Below are 5105 nucleotides of genomic sequence, written 5' to 3'. Positions count from 1 at the left end.
AAACCCTTTGTTGTACAGCATTTGTATAATTTATTAAAGGTATCATTTGCATACTAATGAGATGAGTATCCTTGTTTACTTTTACATAAAGCAATCTCGACTGAATATTTGATGCTGCAGAATATAGAGGTCACCTGTCTTCCAGAGTGATGGGTGTTTCAATTTCATAACGCTCAATGCTGAGAATCCTGCTTTGTGTAAATGTGGTGTACAAAGTGGCAGAGCTGTTTAGGGTTATTTCAGAAACACCAAACCAAAATTTCACTGAGTTTTCTTACTTTATTTTTGTTTTGAGATGGGTGGGCTCAGGCTCACTACGTTCCAGTCTGGCTTTGAACTCCTGATTCTCCCTCCTCCCCGCAAGTGCTAGGATTACAGGTGCGCACCACCACACCCGTCTAGATATCATTTTATAATAAATGTTCTGATGGCCAAGGTACTATCTCCTTTTCAAAGTTTTACTTCTCCCACTACTGGATGGCTGTTTCCTTGAAAACCCTCCTCTTTCACTCTGGGCCTTGTTTTAAAAACTGTCTTCAAGTGCCTTAGCCTTTGTGTCCTCTTTGCTTTGGAGCCAGCTCACCTGGGTCTCAGCTGGCCCTGAACAACCTAGAGTCACCTGAGTCATTTACCATCTGCTTTCCCGCTGCATGTGTTGGCTGACTCACCACAAGATGGACTGTTAATCCCTCAGGGCGAGAATAAGACCACTATCATTTTGTATCAAATTTGTGGCAAGCTTGGTTTTATTGGAGTGCCCTCGAGATGGCCAGTGACTGCCTCCTAAGTTGGTTAAAGAGAGCAGAGAGCAGTCTGGAATCCATTTCTTGGGCCCCTTTTAAGGAGTAAAATCACAAGTAGCTACAAAGCAGAGTTACAGAAGAGACAGTGGGAAATAAGAGAATACAGAAAAGTCTCAGACAGACAGAAAGCCCACTATCTGGTTGCCATGTGATTAGGGAGCATGAGAGTATTCTCAAAACAAGTCAAGGTCATGGGCTGGGGCAGGTCAGGCTCCAGAAAAGACTTAAGCTCAGCTCTTAGAGTCAATGGAAACATTTTAATCAATGGCTCCTGCCTTCAAAATGGAGTCAGGCAGGTTCCTCGGGACCAGTGAGGTGATGAGATACAACTATTTAAATTCTGACACTGCCAATTGCCTTCTAAGAAAAGTTGTACCTGCTCACACACCCACCATTAAGATTTGCCATAAAGCCAGGCTGTGGTGGTTCATGTCTTTAATCCCAGTACTTGGGAGGCAGAGACAGGTGGATCTCTGTGAGTTCAAAGCTACCCTGGCCTACAGAGCAAGTTCCAGGACAGTCAGGGCTACACAGAAAACCTTGTCTAGAAAAACAAAAACAAAACATAACCAAAAGACGTGTAAAAACATTTATGTGCGCCGGACAGTGATGGCACATGTCTTTAATCCCAGCACTCAGGAGGCAGAGACAAGTGGATCTTGGCAGAAGCAGATGGATCTCTGTGATTTCGAGGCCTGCCTGGTCTACAAGAGCTAGTTCCAAGACAGGCTCCAAAGCTACAGAGAAACCCTGTCTTGGAAAAAAATTCTGTGCACCTGCTTGTGTGTGCACGTGTGAGGAAGCCAGAGGCTGGGGCCACGTGTGCATCGATGAGGAGGTCGGAATGATGTTGGGTGTTCTTAGTAGTTCTGCACCTTAGTTTTAAATGATTTCAGCATATGCTAATTACACATAATAATGGGCTTCATTGTGAAAAGCGTTCTTAAATAGATACTTCTGTCTTTTTAAAACCTTTTTGTGTATATGGTTCCTATGCCTGCGTGGTGTCTGTTAGCTCTTGCATGCTGATGCCCGTAGAGGCCAGAGAGGGTGTCACCCCCGGAACTGGAGTTACAGTTGGAGTTACAAGATTCCGTTTGGGTGCTGGGAATTAAATCTGGGTGTTCTGGAAGAATAACCAGTGCTTTAACCACTGAGCCATCTCTCTTGCCTGATATTGACATTTTCATACATGTAGATAATGAATACTGATCATAGTCATCTCTGCTACCCTCTCTTATTTTATGAGCGTGAAGCAATCTACCTTCCTGACCAGCAGAGGGCGCCCATGCTCAAGTAGCTCTGAAATGGAAATTTCATAGCCTGCCCTATGGCTCCTCAGGCTGAATGAGACATGACCTTGTACACCCAAGAAGACTTCAGAAAAATCCTGTCTTTAATCAGGCTGGTATCTAAGTCAAGGTTGGTTTCAATTAAAAATTTAAAAAATGTAGAAACCTTGTCTAGAAAAACTAAAAAAAAAAATGTTGCTCCAGCAAACTGGCTCAGAACCAAATTGAGTGCCCAGAAGGGGCACCCGAGGGGAAGGAGAGAACCAACTCCTGAAAGTTGTTTTCTGCCATCCACTCAAGCCTGTGCACGAGTGTGCTGGCATGCACACCCACCAGTAATAGCAAGTCTGTGCACGTGTGTGCTGGTGTGCACACCCACCATCAATAGTAAACTTGTGCATGTGTGATAGCAATAGCAAAGAATAAAGTGAGATGTCATTTTGTGTCAGGATTGATTTATCTCTAAAAACCCTGAGCTGGGTGGCAACATACATAGGCCTTTCCCTGCCGAGGCCAAGGAACAGGCCCAGAGGGAAGGGGCTTAAGATGCCTGGCAGGAGGCAGGTCTGGGAGATGTAGATGGCTGGCTAATCACTCACTGCTTTGTGTTCAGAAAAGGGTCTTGTTTTCCCCGAATGCTGTGGCAGGTGTGGAATTGAAGGGAAGCCTGCGCAAGTTTTTCTGCCATGGTTATTCTCCTGGAGAGGCAGGTGGGGCCCTCCGCAGTCCTCACGCTGGAGATGGATGATGCAGACAGTCACTTGTCTGGGACACAAAGTTTGGGAGGGGCACCAGTAATCAAGATAAAGAGCATTTTAACACATTTTTTTTTTAAAAAAAAACAACTTGAAAGTGCACTGGAGGCATGGCTCAGTGGATAGAACTCCGGCCGCACAAGCAGGAGGACCTGAATTCAGATCCCCAGAGCCCACATAAAAGCCAGACACAGGATACATGCTGTAAAGCCAGTTCTCCTAGAGCAAGAGGGGAGGTGAGACAGGCAAGTCACAAAACGCTCTGGCCAGATAGCCCAGCTTCCCTGCCTCAAACAGGAAGAAAGATAAGAACAAATACCTAAAGTTGCCCTTCGACCTCCATACATGTGCCTTGGCATATGTACACCCACACGCACATAAAGACACACACATCATACTCACTTAGAAAGTTTAAAATTAAAACTTGAAGTTGACATAACAACATCCACACAGATAAACAGAACCTCAAAATGTTAAATAAAGATAAATAAAGATCTGGTCTTTGATGCTCTATAGTCCCTTCTGTGACCTTGTTGGGGATGGATCATGAAGATCCCTGTCTATCAATCTGTCTGCAGATGTTGACGTTTTCTCCCTCCCAGACTCACCTTTTTCCATCTTGAGATTGGCAGTGGGAGAAGGAAGGGAAAAACATTGGCCTTGATAGGTGGGGCCGCAGCACTTGGCAGGAGGGAGGCCCGAGAGACGTCCATGGCTAACCAGTCACCATCCACTCACAGCTTGTTACCTCACAGCTGCTGGTATCTCCCTGACTCTGCCCTTCCTGTTCCATCCCTTGTATCCATGTTTGGATTTCCCACCTGGCTCTATTCTGTCTAGCTATTGGCCAAATCGGATTTTTTTTAATTAACTAATGGTAATAAAACATATTCACAGCATAAGAAGGGCATTGCCCATCTGGGGTGTGTGGGTACCACTGTTTCCCCTGAATCCTGAATGCAGGAGGGAGGCAGAACACTGCAGTGGCATCTTTATTACCTTGAGCACTGGTGTGGAGATTGGCAGGCAGGTCAGCGGCCCATGGGTTTTTTGACACTGAAACTCAGAGTCAGGCCAACGTAGCCATGAAGATCTAGCAAATAGCATTTCCACATGGGGCAGAGCATTTAGTACGTGAACTCACTGCTTAGGCAAGCCCAGAGTGTATGGACAGCTGAAAACGGAGAGAGTTGAGTTTGAGACATACCTGGTACACCGGGAAGTCTTGTGTGGCTGAGAATTGCTTAGGTGGTGGTTCCTTAGGCAACTCCTAGATCAGAGGTTTAGAGGCTGCTGCACAGCTGTTCAGAGCTCTGTCCACCAGGGGTTGATCCACTCTGATGCTTCTGCTAAAGCTTATCATGTACTTCAGAGTCTCTCTGTTACCCACCAACCCTAGGAACACTGACAAGTATCAGTATTGTTCTGTTTTTGTTTTTTTGAGACAGAGTTTTTTTGAATAGCCCCAGTTGTCCTAGAGCTCACTCTGTAGACCAGGCTGGCCTCAAAGTGAAAGATCCACCTGCCTCAGCCTCCTTAAGTACTGGTAGTAAAGGTGTGTGCCACTACCGCCTAGCCAGCTCCTTATGACCCATCTTAACACAAGGTTTCCAAGCTGACTGTAGCAGAAAAACACGGGGGGTGGAGGCCTGTGACCTTGACCATGGTGCGAGGTTCACCTCCCATTGCCCAATTCACTAGCAAGAACTGAAAGAGCATCAGGAGTGGCTGCCACAGAAATCTGTCACAGAATGGCTGCCACCTCCCGCCCACCAGCACCGGCTGAAAGACAAGCCTGTTGGGACACTGGTTACCATATGATGGGCTTCCGGGAGGTGATTGGATCCAGGGACTCTGATCTAATCTGTGGCTTTATCCCTTTATGGATTCATGCAGGAGAAAGGAAAAGGCTGGAGCTCAGCACCAGTGGGAAGAGAATTCATCTCCTAGAAGGAGATATCACAGTCCTGACAGCTTGTCAGATTGCCTTGATGAAGAGGCTGGAGCTGAGACAGAGATGGGCAGGACCACACTTTGACCAGGACTGCTCAGATATTCACAGCCTTTGCCCTTGGAGAGCCACCGGCCCTGCATCCTTCCTCTCACTGTGGCCTCACTAAATACATTTTCTTTTTCTACTTGTACTGTTGCTACATTGACTTGTTGAGGATACTGAGTTTTCCTTGTTAGGGCCAGAGCCTTGTCTGTAACTCTGACAACCAGAACCCCATCTGTAACCCTGACAACCAGAACCC

Source organism: Microtus ochrogaster, chromosome 1 (genome assembly GCF_000317375.1).
Source record: "Microtus ochrogaster isolate Prairie Vole_2 chromosome 1, MicOch1.0, whole genome shotgun sequence".
NCBI classification, from domain to species: Eukaryota; Metazoa; Chordata; class Mammalia; order Rodentia; family Cricetidae; genus Microtus; species Microtus ochrogaster.
This window is presented reverse-complemented; position numbering follows the sequence as displayed.